We start from the raw sequence: 23,316 nt of genomic DNA, 5'->3' as shown, positions 1-23,316 counted from the left end.
GAAGGGTTTAGGTAAACTGGGACCTGGTAGAATCCATTGAAGGGTTTAGGTAAACTGGGACCTGGTAGAATCCATTGAAGGGTTTAGGTAAACTGGGACCTGGTAGAATCCATTGAAGGGTTTAGGTAAACTGGGACCTGGTAGAATCCATTGAAGGGTTTAGGTAAACTGGGACCTGGTAGAATCCATTGAAGGGTTTAGGTAAACTGGGACCTGGTAGAATCCATTGGAGGGTTTAGGTAAACTGGGACCTGGTAGAATCCATTGAAGGGTTTAGGTAAACTGGGACCTGGTAGAATCCATTGACTGGTTTAGGTAAACTGGGACCTGGTAGAATCCATTGAAGGGTTTAGGTAAACTGGGACCTGGTAGAATCCATTGAAGGGTTTAGGTGAACTGGGACCTGGTAGAATCCATTGAAGGGTTTAGGTAAACTGGGACCTGGTAGAATCCATTGAGGGGTTTAGGTAAACTGTCTGGGACCTGGTAGAATCCATTGAAGGGTTTAGGTAAACTGTCTGGGACCTGGTAGAATCCATTGAAGGGTTTAGGTAAACTGGGACCTGGTAGAATCCATTGATGGGTTTAGGTAAACTGTCTGGGACCTGGTAGAATCCATTGAAGGGTTTAGGTAAACTGTCTGGGACCTGGTAGAATCCATTGAAGGGTTTAGGTAAACTGGGACCTGGTAGAATCCATTGAAGGGTTTAGGTGAACTGTCTGGGACCTGGTAGAATCCATTGAAGGGTTTAGGTAAACTGGGACCTGGTAGAATCCATTGAAGGGTTTAGGTAAACTGGGACCTGGTAGAATCCATTGAAGGGTTTAGGTAAACTGTCTGGGACCTGGTAGAATCCATTGAAGGGTTTAGGTAAACTGGGACCTGGTAGAATCCATTGAAGGGTTTAGGTAAACTGGGACCTGGTAGAATCCATTGAAGGGTTTAGGTAAACTGGGACCTGGTAGAATCCATTGATGGGTTTAGGTAAACTGGGACCTGGTAGAATCCATTGAAGGGTTTAGGTAAACTGGGACCTGGTAGAATCCATTGATGGGTTTAGGTAAACTGGGGCCTGGTAGAATCCATTGAAGGGTTTAGGTAAACTGGGACCTGGTAGAATCCATTGAAGGGTTTAGGTAAACTGGGACCTGGTAGAATCCATTGAAGGGTTTAGGTAAACTGGGACCTGGTAGAATCCATTGAAGGGTTTAGGTAAACTGGGACCTGGTAGAATCCATTGATGGGTTTAGGTAAACTGGGACCTGGTAGAATCCATTGAAGGGTTTAGGTAAACTGGGACCTGGTAGAATCCATTGAAGGGTTTAGGTAAACTGGGACCTGGTAGAATCCATTGACTGGTTTAGGTAAACTGGGACCTGGTAGAATCCATTGAAAGGTTTAGGTAAACTGGGACCTGGTAGAATCCATTGAAGGGTTTAGGTAAACTGGGACCTGGTAGAATCCATTGAGGGGTTTAGGTAAACTGGGACCTGGTAGAATCCATTGAAGGGTTTAGGTAAACTGGGACCTGGTAGAATCCACTGAAGGGTTTAGGTAAACTGGGACCTGGTAGAATCCACTGAAGGGTTTAGGTAAACTGGGACCTGGTAGAATCCATTGAAGGGTTTAGGTAAACTGTCTGGGACCTGGTAGAATCCATTGAAGGGTTTAGGTAAACTGGGACCTGGTAGAATCCATTGAAGGGTTTACCTGGTAGAATCCATTGAAGGGTTTAGGTAAACTGGGACCTGGTAGAATCCATTGAAGGGTTTAGGTAAACTGGGACCTGGTAGAATCCATTGAAGGGTTTAGGTAAACTGGGACCTGGTAGAATCCATTGAAGGGTTTAGGTAAACTGTCTGGGACCTGGTAGAATCCATTGAAGGGTTTAGGTAAACTGGGACCTGGTAGAATCCACTGAAGGGTTTATGTAAACTGGGACCTGGTAGAATCCATTGATGGGTTTAGGTAAACTGGGACCTGGTAGAATCCACTGAAGGGTTTAGGTGAACTGTCTTGGAGGTATGAGTATTTGTACGAATTGGTGTACATTAATGTCCTAAGTAGACAGAATATTGAGTTTCTTAAACAAAGGTGCAAATGGAGCCAGGTAATTAGAGAGGAGGTGGGTTGTCTTGTAAATGTATTTTGTATAATGAGGGTGTAGGTAGGAGGCATATGCACAGACAATATTACAGTAACTGAGATATGGGTAAATGAAGCTCTAATATAGAGTTAAGAAGCCTGATGAACCCCTGATACCAACACATTTTGCTGCAGACATATTGAATGTGATGGTTCCAGGATAACTGTTACAACTCAGAGGAATCCAGGGGATGTTCCATTTCATTCCCAAACATTCAGATTCACTCTTTTATTATTATTATGTTTTAATTATGTAACACACAATTTCTCATTCTTACTAGTGAACACAATAAAATGTAGATTTTTTTTAACATTTAAAGATAAACTAATTATCTGGAACTTATCAGAAAATGTCTATGACTGAGTTGGTTTCATTAATTAGTGAAGGAAAATTATTGTGTGATAAAATCAAATTGGTTTCATCAGCAAAGAGAAAGGGAAGTACGGTAGAATACCCAGCAGTCAGGTTATTGATATAGATTAGTATGGTAGAAGACCCAGCAGGTTATTGATATAGATTAGTATGGTAGAAGACCCCACAGTAAGGTTATTGATATAGATTAGTATGGTAGAAGACCCAGCAGGTTATTGATATAGATTAGTATGGTAGAAGACCCAGCAGTCAGGTTATTGATATAGATTAGTATGGTATGGTAGAAGACCCAGCAGGTCATTAATATAGATTAGTATGGTAGAAGATCCAGCAGGTTATTGATATATTTATTTTTTATTTTACCTTTCTTTAACTAGGCAAGTCAGTTAAGAACAAATTCTTATTTTCAATGACGGCCTAGGAACAGACAGATTTGTACCATGTCAGCTCGGGGGTTTGAACTTGCAACCTTCCGGTTACTAGTCCAACGCTCTAACCATTAGGCTACCTTGCCGCCCCTATAGATTAGTATGGTAGAAGACCCAGCAGGTTATTGATATAGATTAGAATGGTAGAAGACCTAGCAGTCATGTTATTGATATAGATTAGAATAGTAGAAGACCTAGCAGTCAGGTTATTGATATAGATTAGTATGGTAGAAGACCCAGCAGGTTATTGATATAGATTAGTATGGTAGTAGACCCAGCAGGTTATTGATGCAGATTAGTATGGTAGGAGACCCAGCAGGTTATTGATATAGATTATTATGGTAGAGGACCCAGCAGGTTATTGATATAGATTAATATGGTAGTAGACCCAGCAGGTTATTGATATAGATTAGTATGGTAGAAGACCTAGCAGTAAGGTTATTGATATAGATTAGTATGGTAGAAGACCCAGCAGTCAGGTTATTGATATAGATTAGTACGGTAGAAGACCCAGCAGTCAGGTTATTGCTATAGATTAGTATGGTAGAAGACCCAGCAGGTTATTGATATAGATTAGTATGGTAGAGGACCCAGCTGCCAGGTCATTGATATAGATTAGTATGGTATGGTAGAAGACCCAGCAGTAATATTATTGATATAGATTAGTATGGTAGAAGAACCAGCAGGTTATTGATTTAGATTAGTATGGTAGAAGACCCAGCAGTCAGGTTATTGATATAGATTAGTATGGTATGGTAGAAGACCTAGCAGGTTATTGATATAGATTAGTATGGTAGAAGAACCAGCAGGTTATTGATTTAGATTAGTATGGTAGAAGACCCAGCAGTCAGGTTATTGATATAGATTAGTATGGTATGGTAGAAGACCCAGCAGTAAGGTCATTGATATAGATTAGTATGGTAGAAGACCCAGCAGTAAGGTTATTGACATAGGTTAGTATGGAATGGTAGAAGACCTAGCAGGTTATTGATATAGATTAGTATGGTAGAAGACCCAGCAGGTTATTGATATAGATAAGTATGGTAGAAGACCCAGCAGTCAGGTTATATATATAGATTAGTATGGTAGAAGACCCAGCAGTCAGGTTATTGATATAGTTTAGTATGGTATAATACCCAGCAGTAAGGTTATTGATATAGATTAGTATGGTAGAAGAACCAGCAGGTTATTGATTTAGATTAGTATGGTAGAATACCCAGCAGTCAGGTTATTGATATAGATTAGTATGGTAGAGGACCCAGCAGTAAGGTTATTGATATAGATTAGTATGGTAGTAGACCCAGCTGCCAGGTCATTGATATAGATTAGTATGGTATGGGAGAAGACCCAGCAGTAATATTATTGATATAGATTAGTATGGTAGAAGAACCAGCAGGTTATTGATTTAGATTAGTATGGTAGAAGACCCAGCAGTCAGGTTATTGATATAGATTTGTATGGTAGAATACCCAGCAGTAAGGTTATTGATATAGATTGGTATGGGAGAAGACCCAGCAGTAATATTATTGATATAGATTAGTATGGTAGAAGAACCAGCAGGTTATTGATTTAGATTAGTATGGTAGAAGAAACCCAGCAGTCAGGTTATTGATATAGATTAGTATGGTATGGTAGAAGACCCAGCAGTAAGGTCATTGATATAGATTAGTATGGTAGAAGACCCAGCAGTCAGGTTATTGATATAGATTAGTATGGTAGAAGACCCAGCAGGTTATTGATATAGATTAGTATGGTAGAGGACCCAGCAGTCAGGTTATTGATATAGATTAGTATGGTAGAAGACCCAGCAGTAAGGTTATTGATATAGATTAGAATGGTAGAAGACCCAGCAGTAAGGTTATTGATATAGATTAGTATGGTAGAAGACCCAGCAGTAAGGTTATTGATATAGATTAGTATGGTAGAAGACCCAGCAGTAAGGTTATTGATATAGATTAGTATGGTAGAGGACCCAGCAGTAAGGTTATTGATATAGATTAGTATGGTAGAGGACCCAGCAGTAAGGTTATTGATATAGATTAGTATGGTAGAAGACCCAGCAGTAAGGTTATTGATATAGATTAGTATGGTAGAAGACCCCGCAGTAAGGTTATTGATATAGATTAGTATGGTAGAAGACCCAGCAGTAAGGTTATTGATATAGATTAGTATGGTAGAAGACCCAGCAGTAAGGTTATTGATATAGATTAGTATGGTAGAGGACCCAGCAGTAAGGTTATTGATATAGATTAGTATGGTAGAAGACCCCGCAGTAAGGTTATTGATATAGATTAGTATGGTAGAAGACCCAGCAGGTTATTGATATAGATTAGTATGGTACGGTAGAAGACCCAGCAGTAAGGTTATTGATATAGATTAGTATGGTACTAGACCGAGCAGTCAGGTTATTGATATAGATGAGGAATAACATGGTCTAATTATCCAACCCTGTGGTACGCCTGGACATCTTGGCCCTAGTAGATGCACAGCCGTTTGTGTTCTAGTTCCTGCCAATATCAAACTCCACACAGCCATGGAAGAGGAATGGGACATTCACAATCACCAGCCTGATCAGCTCTATGCATCACGCTGCACAAGGTAAATGGTGGTCACACTGGTTTTCTGATCCATGCCCCTACCTTTTTTTAAGCTATCTGCATTCTCAGGCACGTGAAATGCATAGTATAGGGCCTAATGAATGTATTTCAATTGACTGATTGATTTCCTTATGTGAACTGTATCTCAGTAAAGTCTTTGAAATTGTTGCATGTTGTGTGTATATATAATTTACAATCCTCTTATACAAATGGCTTACTCATTTACCGAGCTCTTATCAATAGCTAAGAAAGCTGTTATCGTGCTAAAGTTCAAGGTCAGAAAACACGTAGAGAGAAAACTGCATAAAAAAGGGAATGACGTTCCATTTACAGGCGCTTACCTCGGGTTGGAATTCGGCCCTAGGAACCAAACTGGGATGGAGCGGTCTGATTGTTCCAGGGGGTAGAGTAGTGATATTAACCCCTGTGTGTTCCAGGGGGTAGAGTAGTGATATTAACCCCTAGGAACCAAACTGGGATGGAGCGGTCTGATTGTTCCAGGGGGTAGAGTAGTGATATTAACCCCTAGGAACCAAACTGAACTGGGATGGAGTGGTCTGATTGTTCCAGGGGGTAGAGTAGTGATATTAACCCCTAGGAACCAAACTGAACTGGGATGGAGTGGTCTGATTGTTCCAGGGGGTAGAGTAGTGATATTAACCCCTAGGAACCAAACTAAACTGGGATGGAGGGGTCTGATTGTTCCAGGGGGTAGAGTAGTGATATTAACCCCTAGGAACCAAACTAAACTGGGATGGAGTGGTCTGATTGTTCCAGGGGGTAGAGTAGTGATATTAACCCCTAGGAACCAAACTAAACTGGGATGGAGGGGTCTGATTGTTCCAGGGGGTAGAGTAGTGATATTAACCCCTAGGAACCAAACTGGGATGGAGCGGTCTGATTGTTCCAGGGGGTAGAGTAGTGATATTAACCCCTAGGAACCAAACTGGGATGGAGGGGTCTGATTGTTCCAGGGGGTAGAGTAGTGATATTAACCCCTGTGTGTTCCAGGGGGTAGAGTAGTGATATTAACCCCTAGGAACCAAACTAAACTGGGATGGAGTGGTCTGATTGTTCCAGGGGGTAGAGTAGTGATATTAACCCCTGTGTGTTCCAGGGGGCAGAGTAGTGATATTAACCCCTGTGTGTTCCAGGGGGTAGAGTAGTGATATTAACCCCTAGGAACCAAACTAAACTGGGATGGAGGGGTCTGATTGTTCCAGGGGGTAGAGTAGTGATATTAACCCCTAGGAACCAAACTAAACTGGGATGGAGCGGTCTGATTGTTCCAGGGGGTAGAGTAGTGATATTAACCCCTAGGAACCAAACTGGGATGGAGGGGTCTGATTGTTCCAGGGGGTAGAGTAGTGATATTAACCCCTGTGTGTTCCAGGGGGTAGAGTAGTGATATTAACCCCTAGGAACCAAACCAAACTGGGATGGAGCGGCCTGATTGTTCCAGGGGGTAGAGTAGTGATATTAACCCCTGTGTGTTCCAGGGGGTAGAGTAGTGATACTAAACTGGTCTGATTTTGTCCAAAAGAAACTCTCATTTTCATTGCAAAACAAAGCGGTTTGCTAAGGTTTGGACTAATGATTACCTGGACTAATGATTACCTGGACTAATGATTACCTTACACCTAATGATTACCTGGACTAATGATTACCTGGACTAATGATTACCTGGACTAATGATTACCTTACACCTAATGATTACCTGGACTAATGATTACCTGGACTAATGATTACCTTACACCTAATGATTACCTGGACTAATGATTACCCGGACTAATGATTACCTGGACTAATGATTACCTTACACCTGGCTAACAATATCACGACACAAAGTTAGACTCATCCTCTTTATTGAAGCACTTGACTGCCAGGGACTCACTTGGTGTGGAATTAATACCAAGAGTCCCTGGCAACATCAAACCCAAAACAACTACATATCCAGTACACAAAACACTGTACTGGGAACAGAATAGGAATGGTCATTCAAACAGTATGTCCTCTTTCAAATAAATTATGATGAGCAAAAAATACATTCATAATGTTGCTTTTGCTACATGGTGCAAAATAAATCGTTGTAAAAAAAATGATTTACAATATATCAAAGTCAAAATGTACCCATAAAGCTGTAAGGATTAATGTTCATAAGATTAAGTTCCAATGGTTCTCTCTCTGAGACCTGTTCTGATTGGTTCAGGAGGAGGAGGTGGTGTGAATGGGGAGTTTCACATCTTGCTCTGTTTGACGTCTTGGTTATGCTGCTCAACAACAGAATCCCTCTTCTTCTTGTCAGAACCCTTGCTGCTCTTGCTGCAGTCTGAGTCCTTTCTCTCCATCTCAACCCGATCTCTCTTCTTCTCCTCCGGCTCGTGTTCCGGCTGGCGGAACTGGGCCTCGATCTCCGCTGGGTCAGTGTAGGTGTAGAAGTAGGACATGACGGCGAACACAATACACACCACCACAAGGAGAGAGGCAAACAGGATGTATTCTGCCCACTGGAACACACAGACACACAGGGGTTAATATCACTACCCTACCCCTTGGAACACACAGGGGTTAATATCACTACTCTACCCCCTGGAACACACAGGGGTTAATATCACTACTCTGCCCCCTGGAACACACAGACACACAGGGGTTAATATCACTACTCTGCCCCCTGGAACACACAGGGGTTAATATCACTACTCTGCCCCCTGGAACACACAGACACACAGGGGTTAATATCACTACTCTGCCCCCTGGAACACACAGACACACAGGGGTTAATATCACTACCCTACCCCTTGGAACACACAGGGGTTAATATCACTACTCTACCCCCTGGAACACACAGGGGTTAATATCACTACTCTGCCCCCTGGAACACACAGGGGTTAATATCACTACTCTGCCCCCTGGAACACACAGGGGTTAATATCACTACTCTGCCCCCTGGAACACACAGGGGTTAATATCACTACTCTGCCCCCTGGAACACACAGACACACAGGGGTTAATATCACTACTCTACCCCCTGGAACACACAGGGGTTAATATCACTACTCTGCCCCCTGGAACACACAGGGGTTAATATCACTACTCTGCCCCCTGGAACACACAGGGGTTAATATCACTACTCTGCCCCCTGGAACACACAGGGGTTAATATCACTACTCTGCCCCCTGGAACACACAGGGGTTAATATCACTACTCTGCCCCCTGGAACACACAGGGGTTAATATCACTACTCTGCCCACTGGAACACACAGGGGTTAATATCACTACTCTGCCCCCTGGAACACACAGACACACAGGGGTTAATATCACTACTCTGCCCCCTGGAACACACAGGGGTTAATATCACTACTCTGCCCCCTGGAACACACAGACACACAGGGGTTAATATCACTACTCTGCCCCCTGGAACACACAGACACACAGGGGTTAATATCACTACTCTGCCCCCTGGAACACACAGACACACAGGGGTTAATATCACTCCTCTGCCCCCTGGAACACACAGGGGTTAATATCACTACTCTGCCCCCTGGAACACACAGACACACAGGGGTTAATATCACTACTCTGCCCCCTGGAACACACAGGGGTTAATATCACTACTCTGCCCCCTGGAACACACAGGGGTTAATATCACTACTCTACCCCTGGAACACACAGGGGTTAATATCACTACTCTGCCCCCTGGAACACACAGGGGTTAATATCACTACTCTGCCCCCTGGAACACACAGGGGTTAATATCACTACTCTACCCCCTGGAACACACAGGGGTTAATATCACTACTCTACCCCCTGGAACACACAGACACACAGGGGTTAATATCACTACTCTGCCCCCTGGAACACACAGGGGTTAATATCACTACTCTGCCCCCTGGAACACACAGGGGTTAATATCACTACTCTACCCCCTGGAACACACAGGGGTTAATATCACTACTCTGCCCCCTGGAACACACAGGGGTTAATATCACTACTCTGCCCCCTGGAACACACAGGGGTTAATATCACAACACACAGACACACAGGGGTTAATATCACTACTCTACCCCCTGGAACACACAGGGGTTAATATCACTACTCTGCCCCCTGGAACACACAGGGGTTAATATCACTACTCTGCCCCCTGGAACACACAGACACACAGGGGTTAATATCACTACTCTGCCCCCTGGAACACACAGACACACAGGGGTTAATATCACTACTCTACCCCCTGGAACACACAGACACACAGGGGTTAATATCACTACTCTGCCCCCTGGAACACACAGGGGTTAATATCACTACTCTACCCCCTGGAACACACAGGGGTTAATATCACTACTCTGCCCCCTGGAACACACAGACACACAGGGGTTAATATCACTATTCTGCCCCCTGGAACACACAGACACACAGGGGTTAATACCACTACTCTACCCCCTGGAACACACAGACACACAGGGGTTAATATCACTACTCTACCCCCTGGAACACACAGGGGTTAATATCACTACTCTACCCCCTGGAACACACAGACACACAGGGGTTAATATCACTACTCTACCCCTGGAACACACAGGGTTAATATCACTACTCTACCCCTGGAACACACAGACACACAGGGGTTAATATCACTACTCTGCCCACTGGAACACACAGGGGTTAATATCACTACTCTGCCCACTGGAACACACAGGGGTTAATATCACTACTCTGCCCCCTGGAACACACAGGGGTTAATATCACTACTCTACCCCCTGGAACACACAGACACACAGGGGTTAATATCACTACTCTACCCCCTGGAACACACAGGGGTTAATATCACTACTCTACCCCCTGGAACACACAGGGGTTAATATCACTACTCTGCCCCCTGGAACACACAGGGGTTAATATCACTACTCTGCCCCCTGGAACACACAGACACACAGGGGTTAATATCACTACTCTGCCCCCTGGAACACACAGACACACAGGGGTTAATATCACTACTCTGCCCACTGGAACACACAGGGGTTAATATCACTACTCTACCCCCTGGAACACACAGACACACAGGGGTTAATATCACTACTCTGCCCCCTGGAACACACAGACACACAGGGGTTAATATCACTACTCTGCCCACTGGAACACACAGGGGTTAATATCACTACTCTGCCCCCTGGAACACACAGACACACAGGGGTTAATATCACTACTCTGCCCACTGGAACACACAGGGGTTAATATCACTACTCTGCCCCCTGGAACACACAGACACACAGGGGTTAATATCACTACTCTGCCCCCTGGAACACACAGGGGTTAATATCACTACTCTGCCCCCTGGAACACACAGACACACAGGGGTTAATATCACTACTCTGCCCCCTGGAACACACAGGGGTTAATATCACTACTCTACCCCCTGGAACACACAGACACACAGGGGTTAATATCACTACTCTACCCCCTGGAACACACAGGGGTTAATATCACTACTCTGCCCCCTGGAACACACAGGGGTTAATATCACTACTCTGCCCCCTGGAACACACAGACACACAGGGGTTAATATCACTACTCTGCCCCTGGAACACACAGACACACAGGGGTTAATATCACTACTCTGCCCCTGGAACACACAGACACACAGGGGTTAATATCACTCCTCTGCCCCTGGAACACACAGGGTTAATATCACTACTCTGCCCCTGGAACACACAGACACACAGGGGTTAATATCACTACTCTGCCCCTGGAACACACAGGGGTTAATATCACTACTCTGCCCCCTGGAACACACAGGGGTTAATATCACTACTCTACCCCTGGAACACACAGGGGTTAATATCACTACTCTGCCCCCTGGAACACACAGGGTTAATATCACTACTCTGCCCCTGGAACACACAGGGGTTAATATCACTACTCTACCCCCTGGAACACACAGGGGTTAATATCACTACTCTACCCCCTGGAACACACAGACACACAGGGGTTAATATCACTACTCTGCCCCCTGGAACACACAGGGGTTAATATCACTACTCTGCCCCTGGAACACACAGGGGTTAATATCACTACTCTACCCCTGGAACACACAGGGTTAATATCACTACTCTGCCCCTGGAACACACAGACACACAGGGGTTAATATCACTACTCTACCCCTGGAACACACAGGGGTTAATATCACTACTCTACCCCTGGAACACACAGGGGTTAATATCACTACTCTACCCCCTGGAACACACAGGGGTTAATATCACTACTCTGCCCCCTGGAACACACAGGGGTTAATATCACTACTCTGCCCCCTGGAACACACAGGGGTTAATATCACTACTCTGCCCCCTGGAACACACAGACACACAGGGGTTAATATCACTACTCTACCCCCTGGAACACACAGGGGTTAATATCACTACTCTGCCCCCTGGAACACACAGGGGTTAATATCACTACTCTGCCCCTGGAACACACAGGGGTTAATATCACTACTCTGCCCCTGGAACACACAGACACACAGGGGTTAATATCACTACTCTACCCCTGGAACACACAGACACACAGGGGTTAATATCACTACTCTGCCCCCTGGAACACACAGGGGTTAATATCACTACTCTACCCCCTGGAACACACAGGGGTTAATATCACTACTCTGCCCCCTGGAACACACAGACACACAGGGGTTAATATCACTATTCTGCCCCCTGGAACACACAGACACACAGGGGTTAATACCACTACTCTACCCCCTGGAACACACAGACACACAGGGGTTAATATCACTACTCTACCCCCTGGAACACACAGGGGTTAATATCACTACTCTACCCCCTGGAACACACAGACACACAGGGGTTAATATCACTACTCTACCCCCTGGAACACACAGGGGTTAATATCACTACTCTACCCCCTGGAACACACAGACACACAGGGGTTAATATCACTACTCTGCCCACTGGAACACACAGGGGTTAATATCACTACTCTGCCCACTGGAACACACAGGGGTTAATATCACTACTCTGCCCCCTGGAACACACAGGGGTTAATATCACTACTCTACCCCCTGGAACACACAGACACACAGGGGTTAATATCACTACTCTACCCCTGGAACACACAGGGGTTAATATCACTACTCTACCCCTGGAACACACAGGGTTAATATCACTACTCTGCCCCTGGAACACACAGACACACAGGGGTTAATATCACTACTCTGCCCCCTGGAACACACAGACACACAGGGTTAATATCACTACTCTGCCCACTGGAACACACAGGGGTTAATATCACTACTCTACCCCCTGGAACACACAGACACACAGGGGTTAATATCACTACTCTGCCCCCTGGAACACACAGACACACAGGGGTTAATATCACTACTCTGCCCACTGGAACACACAGGGGTTAATATCACTACTCTGCCCCCTGGAACACACAGACACACAGGGGTTAATATCACTACTCTGCCCACTGGAACACACAGGGGTTAATATCACTACTCTGCCCCCTGGAACACACAGACACACAGGGGTTAATATCACTACTCTGCCCCCTGGAACACACAGGGGTTAATATCACTACTCTGCCCCTGGAACACACAGACACACAGGGGTTAATATCACTACTGCCCCTGGAACACACAGGGGTTAATATCACTACTCTACCCCTGGAACACACAGACACACAGGGGTTAATATCACTACTCTACCCCTGGAACACACAGGGGTTAATATCACTACTCTGCCCCTGGAACACACAGGGGTTAATATCACTACTCTGCCCCTGGAACACACAGACACACAGGGGTTAATATCACTACTCTGCCCCTGGAACACACAGGGGTTAATATCACTACTCTGCCCCCTGGAACACACAGGGGTTAATATCACTACTCTGCCCCCTGGAACACACAGGGGTTAATATCACTACTCTGCCCCCTGGAACACACAGACACACAGGGGTTAATATCACTACTCTGCCCCCTGGAACACACAGGGGTTATTATCACTACTCTACCCCCTGGAACACACAGACACACAGGGGTTAATATCACTACTCTGCCCCCTGGAACACACAGGGGTTAATATCACTACTCTGCCCCCTGGAACACACAGGGGTTAATATCACTACTCTGCCCCCTGGAACACACAGACACACAGGGGTTAATATCACTACTCTACCCCCTGGAACACACAGACACACAGGGGTTAATATCACTACTCTACCCCCTGGAACACACAGACACACAGGGGTTAATATCACTACTCTACCCCCTGGAACACACAGACACACAGGGGTTATTATCACTACTCTGCCCCCTCGAACACACAGACAACAAGGTTTAGATATCAATGAACTTAGGCCCTATCTGACCTCAGTACAGTGGTCAGTATTGTTTAGAGGGTTTTATAGGGTTCTAGATGTTAGAAGATCTGTAGTAACCTGATCTGGGAGCTGTGCTGCCTCGGCAACAATCAGCACTATGATGTTTCCCACGGCGACGGTGAACAGCCAACCAGCCTGCAGCACCGACTTCATGTTGCTAGGCGCCTGCAGAGCAAGAAGAGGTGTGCAATTAGGTTTTCGGTTGAGATGAGAATTGAAAGTTAATTGACAGGTGGTAACAGGTCTGAGTTGAGTTGTGTTTGGATGACAGAGAAGAGAGCCACTAGAGACCAAGGCTAGTGTGACGGGTGAGAGAGGACAGTGGCGCCCCCTACCTGCGAGTAGGAGAACTCCAGGCCAGTCACAGAGAACACCACCTCTCCTGCTGTCATGAGGAAGTACTGAGGGATCTGCCAGCCCATGTGGATGGTGTTGGGCTTGATGTCTTCTACCACCTGGATGGCCTGCCAACACTGGACACAGTAATCAACACATGAAACACTATTACTACAAAAGAATAAACAGAAAAACATATTTTAAAACCCTGGTAAACAGCCCAACATGGGCCTTCACAACACAATCAGACACAACAAACAGCCCAACATGGGCCTTCACAACACAATCAGACACAACAAACAGCCCAACATGGGCCTTCACAACACAATCAGACACAACAAACAGCCCAACATGGGCCTTCACAACACAATCAGACACAACAAACAGCCCAACATGGGCCTTCACAACACAGACACAACAAACAGCCCAACATGGGCCTTCACAACACAATCAGACACAACAGCCCAACATGGGCCTTCACAACACAATCAGACACAACAAACAGCCCAACATGGGCCTTCACAACACAATCAGACACAACAAACAGCCCAACATGGGCCTTCACAACACAATCAGACACAGGAAACAGCCCAACATGGGCCTTCACAACACAATCAGACTCAGGAAACAGCCCAACATGGGCCTTCACAACACAATCAGACACAACAAACAGCCCAACATGGGCCTTCACAACACAATCAGACACAGGAAACAGCCCAACATGGGCCTTCACAACACAATCAGACACAGGAAACAGCCCAACATGGGCCTTCACAACACAATCAGACACAGGAAACAGCCCAACATGGGCCTTCACAACACAATCAGACACAGGAAACAGCCCAACATGGGCCTTCACAACACAATCAGACACAGGAAACAGCCCAACATGGGCCTTCACAACACAATCAGACACAGGAAACAGCCCAACATGGGCCTTCACAACACAATCAGACACAGGAAACAGCCCAACATGGGCCTTCACAACACAATCAGACACAACAAACAGCCCAACATGGGCCTTCACAACACAATCAGACACAACAAACAGCCCAACATGGGCCTTCACAACACAATCAGACACAACAAACAGCCCAGCATGGGCCTTCACAACACAATCAGACACAGGAAACAGCCCAACATGGGCCTTCACAACACAATCAGACACAGGAAACAGCCCAACATGGGCCTTCACAACACAATCAGACACAGGAAACAGCCCAACATGGGCCTTCACAACACAATCAGACACAACAAACAGAAAAACATGGGCCTTCACAACACAATCAGACACAACAAACAGCCCAACATGGGCCTTCACAACACAATCAGACACAACAAACAGAAAAACATGGGCCTTCACAACACAATCAGACACAGGAAACAGCCCAACATGGGCCTTCACAACACATTCAGACACAACAAACAGCCCAACATGGGCCTTCACAACACAATCAGACACAGGAAACAGCCCAGCATGGGCCTTCACAACACAATCAGACACAGCAAACAGCCCGACATGGGCCTTCACAACACATACAGACACAGGAAACAGCCCAACATGGGCCTTCACAACACAATCAGACACAGGAAACAGCCCAGCATGGGCCTTCACAACACAATCAGACACAGGAAACAGCCCAACATGGGCCTTCACAACACAATCAGACACAGGAAACAGCCCAACATGGGCCTTCACAACACAATCAGACACAGGAAACAGCCCAACATGGGCCTTCACAACACAATCAGACACAGCAAACAGCCCAACATGGGCCTTCACAACACAATCAGACACAACAAACAGAAAAGCATGGGCCTTCACAACACAATCAGACACAACAAACAGCCCAACATGGGCCTTCAAAACACAATCAGACACAACAAACAGAAAAACATTGGCCTTCACAACACAATCAGACACAGGAAACAGCCCAACATGGGCCTTCACAACACAATCAGACACAACAAACAGCCCAACATGGACCTTCACAACACAATCAGACTCAGGAAACAGCCCAACATGGGCCTTCACAACACAATCAGACACAGGAAACAGCCCAACATGGGCCTTCACAACACAATCAGACACAACAAACAGAAAACATGGGCCTTCACAACACAATCAGACACAACAAACAGCCCAACATGGGCCTTCACAACACAATCAGACACAACAAACAGAAAAACATGGGCCTTCACAACACAATCAGACACAGGAAACAGCCCAACATGGGCCTTCACAACACATTCAGACACAACAAACAGCCCAACATGGGCCTTCACAACACAATCAGACTCAGCACATTGCTAGTTTGGTTGAGGGTTGGGTATCAGGGGTTTATAGGATAGAGGACTTACATCAGGGGTTGCCGATGTTGAATGTGGATGGTATGACGAGGGGTGAAGGCGCTGCCAAAGCCCATCTCTTTAGAGTACAGACACGATGCACCACCTCTGTTCATGATGGTAAACTCCGCCCTGAGACACACAACAGCCAATCAGATCTCTCTCCTCGTCCCCCCCATACGGTATGAATGTGTGTTGATATGAAGCGAAAAGCCACTCACTTTCCCTGTGGAACCAGACTGTAGTTGGAGACAGACAGAGGAGCGATGTCACCGACTCCCAGCGTAACATTCAACGGACTGGCCAAACCATTCACAAATCTACGGTATGAAAGAGCAAAACCACAGGTCAGGAACACTTTAGATGGATAAACTCATTGATCAGTTCAGAACCCAGACCCTAACCACTAACAAGACTGTTGGTAACACTCAGGGTCCAGACCCTAACCACTAACAAGACTGTTGGTAACACTCAGGTCCTAACCCTAACCACTAACGGACTGTTGGTAACACTCAGGGTCCTGACCCTAACCACTAACAGGACTGTTGGTAACACTCAGGGTCCTGACCCTAACCACTAACAAGACTGTTGGTAACACTCAGGGTCCTGACCCTAACCACTAACGGGACTGTTGGTAACACTCAGGGTCCTGACCCTAACCACTAACAAGACTGTTGGTAACACTCAGGGTCCTGACCCTAACCACTAACAGGACTGTTGGTAACACTCAGGTCCTGACCCTAACCACTAACAAGACTGTTGGTAACACTCAGGGTCCTGACCCTAACCACTAACGGGACTGTTGGTAACACTCAGGTCCTGACCCTAACCACTAACAAGACTGTTGGTAACACTCAGGGTCCTGACCCTAACCACTAACGGGACTGTTGGTAACACTCAGGGTCCTAACCACTAACAGGACTGTTGGTAACACTCAGGTCCTGACCCTAACCACTAACGGGACTGTTGGTAACACTCAGGTCCTGACCCTAACCACTAACAAGACTGTTGGTAACACTCAGGTCCTGACCCTAACCACTAATGGGACTGTTGGTAACACTCAGGGTCCTGACCCTAACCACTAACAGGACTGTTGGTAACACTCAGGTCCTGACCCTAACCACTAACGGGACTGTTGGTAACACTCAGGTCCTGACCCTAACCACTAACAAGACTGTTGGTAACACTCAGGGTCCTGACCTTAACCACTAACTGGACTGTTGGTAACACTCAGTGTCCTGACCCCAACCACTAACGGGACTGTTGGTAACACTCAGGGTCCTGACCCTAACCACTAATGGGACTGTTGGTAACACTCAGGGTCCTGACCCAAACACTAACAGGACTGTTGGTAATACTCAGGGTCCTGACCCTAACCACTAATGGGACTGTTGGTAACACTCAGGGTCCTGACCCTAACCACTAATGGGACTGTTGGTAACACTCAGGGTCCTGACCCTAACAACTAATGGGACTGTTGGTAACACTCAGGGTCCTGACCCTAACCACTAATGGGACTGTTGGTAACACTCAGGGTCCTGACCCTAACCACTAATGGGACTGTTGGTAACACTCAGGGTCCTGACCCTAACCACTAATGGGACTGTTGGTAACACTCAGGGTCCTGACCCTAACCACTAACAAGACTGTTGGTAACACTCAGGGTCCTGACCCTAACCACTAACAAGACTGTTGGTAACACTCAGGGTCCTGACCCTAACCACTAACAAGACTGTTGGTAACACTCAGGGTCCTGACCCTAACCACTAATGGACTGTTGGTAACACTCAGGGTCCTGACCCTAACCACTAACAGGACTGTTGGTAACACTCAGGTCCTGACCCTAACCACTAACCTAACCACTAACGGACTGTTGGTAACACTCAGGTCCTGACCCTAACCACTAACAAGACTGTTGGTAACACTCAGGGTCCTGACCTTAACCACTAACTGGACTGTTGGTAACACTCAGTGTCCTGACCCCAACCACTAACGGGACTGTTGGTAACACTCAGGTCCTGACCCTAACCACTAATGGGACTGTTGGTAACACTCAGGGTCCTGACCTAAACACTAACAGGACTGTTGGTAATACTCAGGTCCTGACCTAACCACTAATGGGACTGTTGGTAACACTCAGGGTCCTGACCCTATCCACTAACGGGACTGTTGGTAATACTCAGGGTCCTGACCTAACCACTAATGGGACTGTTGGTAACACTCAGGGTCCTGACCCTAACCACTAATGGGACTGTTGGTAACACTCAGGGTCCTGACCCTAACAACTAATGGGACTGTTGGTAACACTCAGGGTCCTGACCCTAACCACTAATGGGACTGTTGGTAACACTCAGGTCCTGACCCTAACCACTAATGGGACTGTTGGTAACACTCAGGGTCCTGACCCTAACCACTAATGGGACTGTTGGTAACACTCAGGGTCCTGACCCTAACCACTAACAAGACTGTTGGTAACACTCAGGGTCCTGACCCTAACCACTAACAAGACTGTTGGTAACACTCAGGGTCCTGACCCTAACCACTAACAAGACTGTTGGTAACACTCAGGTCCTGACCCTAACCACTAACAAGACTGTTGGTAACACTCAGGGTCCTGACCCTAACCACTAACAGGACTGTTGGTAACACTCAGGGTCCTGACCCTAACCACTAATGGGACTGTTGGTAACACTCAGGGTCCTGACCCTAACCACTAATGGGACTGTTGGTAACACTCAGGGTCCTGACCCTAACCACTAATGGGACTGTTGGTAACACTCAGGGTCCTGACCCTAACCACTAACAAGACTGTTGGTAACACTCAGGGTCCTGACCCTAACCACTAACAGGACTGTTGGTAACACTCAGGTCCTGACCCTAACCACTAATGGGACTGTTGGTAACACTCAGGGTCCTGGCCCTAACCACTAATGGGACTGTTGGTAACACTCAGGTCCTGACCCTAACCACTAACAAGACTGTTGGTAACACTCAGGGTCCTGACCCTAACCACTAACAGGACTGTTGGTAACACTCAGGTCCTGACCCTAACCACTAACAAGACTGTTGGTAACACTCAGGTCCTGACCCTAACCACTAACAGGACTGTTGGTAACACTCAGGTTCAGACCTAACCACTAATGTGACTGTTGGTAACACTCAGGGTCCTGACCCTAACCACTAATGGGACTGTTGGTAACACTCAGGGTCCTGACCCTAACCACTAACAGGACTGTTGGTAACACTCAGGGTCCTGACCCTAACCACTAACGGGACTGTTGGTAACACTCAGGGTCCTGACCTAACCACTAACAAGACTGTTGGTAACACTCAGGGTCCTGACCTTAACCACTAACTGGACTGTTGGTAACACTCAGGGTCCTGACCCCAACCACTAACAGGACTGTTGGTAACACTCAGGTCCTGACCCTAACCACTAATGGGACTGTTGGTAACACTCAGGGTCCTGACCCTAAACACTAACAGGACTGTTGGTAATACTCAGGTCCTGACCCTAACCACTAATGGGACTGTTGGTAACACTCAGGGTCCTGACCCTATCCACTAACGGGACTGTTGGTAATACTCAGGGTCCTGACCCTAACCACTAATGGGACTGTTGGTAACACTCAGGGTCCTGACCCTAACCACTAATGGGACTGTTGGTAACACTCAGGGTCCTGACCCTAACAACTAATGGGACTGTTGGTAACACTCAGGTCCTGACCCTAACCACTAATGGGACTGTTGGTAACACTCAGGGTCCTGACCCTAACCACTAATGGGACTGTTGGTAACACTCAGGGTCCTGACCCTAACCACTAATGGGACTGTTGGTAACACTCAGGGTCCTGACCCTAACCACTAACAAGACTGTTGGTAACACTCAGGGTCCTGACCCTAACCACTAACAAGACTGTTGGTAACACTCAGGGTCCTGACCCTAACCACTAACAAGACTGTTGGTAACACTCAGGGTCCTGACCCTAACCACTAACAAGACTGTTGGTAACACTCAGGTCCTGACCCTAACCACTAACAGGACTGTTGGTAACACTCAGGGTCCTGACCCTAACCACTAATGGGACTGTTGGTAACACTCAGGGTCCTGACCCTAACCACTAATGGGACTGTTGGTAACACTCAGGTCCTGACCCTAACCACTAATGGGACTGTTGGTAACACTCAGGGTCCTGACCCTAACCACTAACAAGACTGTTGGTAACACTCAGGGTCCTGACCCTAACCACTAACAGGACTGTTGGTAACACTCAGGTCCTGACCCTAACCACTAATGGGACTGTTGGTAACACTCAGGGTCCTGGCCCTAACCACTAATGGGACTGTTGGTAACACTCAGGGTCCTGACCCCTAACCACTAACAAGACTGTTGGTAACACTCAGGGTCCTGACCCTAACCACTAACAGGACTGTTGGTAACACTCAGGGTCCTGACCTAACCACTAACAAGACTGTTGGTAACACTCAGGGTCCTGACCCTAACCACTAACAGGACTGTTGGTAACACTCAGGTTCAGACCCTAACCACTAATGTGACTGTTGGTAACACTCAGGGTCCTGACCCTAACCACTAATGGGACTGTTGGTAACACTCAGGTCCTGACCCTAACCACTAATGGGACTGTTGGTAACACTCAGGGTCCTGACCCTATCCACTAACAAGACTGTTGGTAACACTCAGGGTCCTGACCCTAACCACTAATGGGACTGTTGGTAACACTCAGGGTCCTGACCCTATCCACTAACGGGACTGTTGGTAACACTCAGGGTCCTGACCCTAACCACTAATGGGACTGTTGTAACTGACCTGATGGCGTTCATGCCGTCATCGGGCTTCTTGCTCAAGTCGTAAACCTGGAGAGAGCAGGCGAGAGAGAAACAGGAGGGTATGTTACATTCCATAGTGGCTGACTGATAAAACAACAGACATAGTGGCTGAGAGACTGATATCAACAACAGACATAGTGGCAGATAGACTGATATCAACAACAGACATAGTGGCTGAGAGACTGATATCAACAACAGATATAGTGGCAGATAGACTGATATCAACAACAGACATAGTGGCTGATTGATAAAACAACAGACATAGTGGCTGAGAGACTGATATCAACAACAGATATAGTGGCTGATAGACTGATATCAACAACAGACATAGTGGCTGATAGACTGATATCAACAACAGACATAGTGGCTGATATCAACAACAGACATAGTGACTGATAGACTGATATCAACAACAGATATAGTGACTGATAGACTGATATCAACAACAGATATAGTGGCTGATAGACTGATATCAACAACAGACATAGTGGCTGATTGATAAAACAACAGACATAGTGGCTGATAGACTGATATCAACAACAGACATAGTGGCTGATAGACTGATATCAACAACAGATATAGTGGCTGATAGACTGATATCAACAACAGATATAGTGGCTGATATCAACAACAGATATAGTGGCTGATAGACTGATATCAACAACAGATATAGTGGCAGATAGACTGATACCAACAACAGATATAGTGGCTGATATCAACAACAGACATAGTGGCAGATAGACTGATATCAACAACAGACATAGTGGCTGATACCAACAACAGACATAGTGGCTGATATCAACAACAGACATAGTGGCAGATAGACTGATATCAACAACAGACATAGTGACTGATAGACTGATATCAACAACAGACATAGTGGCTGATATCAACAACAGACATAGTGACTGATAGACTGATATCAACAACATACATAGTGACTGAGAGACTGATATCAACAACAGATATAGTGGCTGATAGACTGATATCAACAACAGACATAGTGACTGATAGACTGATATCAACAACAGACATAGTGACTGATAGACTGATATCAACAACAGATATAGTGACTGATAGACTGATATCAACAACAGATATAGTGGCTGATATCAACAACAGACATAGTGGCTGATATCAACAACAGACATAGTGACTGATATCAACAACAGACATAGTGGCTGAGAGACTGATACCAACAACATATATAGTGGCAGATAGACTGATATCAACAACAGACATAGTGGCTGATTGATAAAACAACAGACATAGTGGCTGAGAGACTGATATCAACAACAGATATAGTGGCTGATACCAACAACAGACATAGTGGCAGATAGACTGATATCAACAACAGATATAGTGGCTGATAGACTGATATCAACAACAGATATAGTGGCTGATATCAACAACAGACATAGTGGCTGATAGACTGATATCAACAACAGACATAGTGGCTGATATCAACAACAGATATAGAGACTGATACCAACAACAGACATAGTGGCTGATAGACTGATACCAACAACAGACATAGTGGCTGATATCAACAACAGACATAGTGGCAGATAGACTGATATCAACAACAGACATAGTGGCTGATATCAACAACAGACATAGTGGCTGATAGACTGATATCAACAACAGACATAGTGGCTGATATCAACAACAGACATAGTGGCTGATATCAACAACAGACATAGTGGCAGATAGACTGATATCAACAACAGACATAGTGGCTGATATCAACAACAGACATAGTGGCTGAGAGACTGATACCAACAACAGACATAGTGGCTGATAGAGTGAGTCTTGGACTGAAACTAGAATGGTAGATCAACA

At 45.9% G+C, this 23,316-nt stretch overlaps 1 pseudogene; it reads right to left on the bottom strand.

Moving 5' to 3' along the window:
* Nucleotides 1–7,392: 7,392 nt before the first annotated feature.
* Nucleotides 7,393–23,316, bottom strand: part of LOC135567907 (solute carrier family 15 member 1-like) — a 38,925-nt pseudogene continuing 23,001 nt past the window's right edge.

Source organism: Oncorhynchus nerka, unplaced genomic scaffold, assembly GCF_034236695.1.
Source record: "Oncorhynchus nerka isolate Pitt River unplaced genomic scaffold, Oner_Uvic_2.0 unplaced_scaffold_1754, whole genome shotgun sequence".
In the NCBI taxonomy this organism is placed as follows: domain Eukaryota; kingdom Metazoa; phylum Chordata; class Actinopteri; order Salmoniformes; family Salmonidae; genus Oncorhynchus; species Oncorhynchus nerka.
The sequence above is the reverse complement of the archived record's forward strand: the minus strand, read 5'-3'. Positions and strand labels throughout refer to the sequence as shown.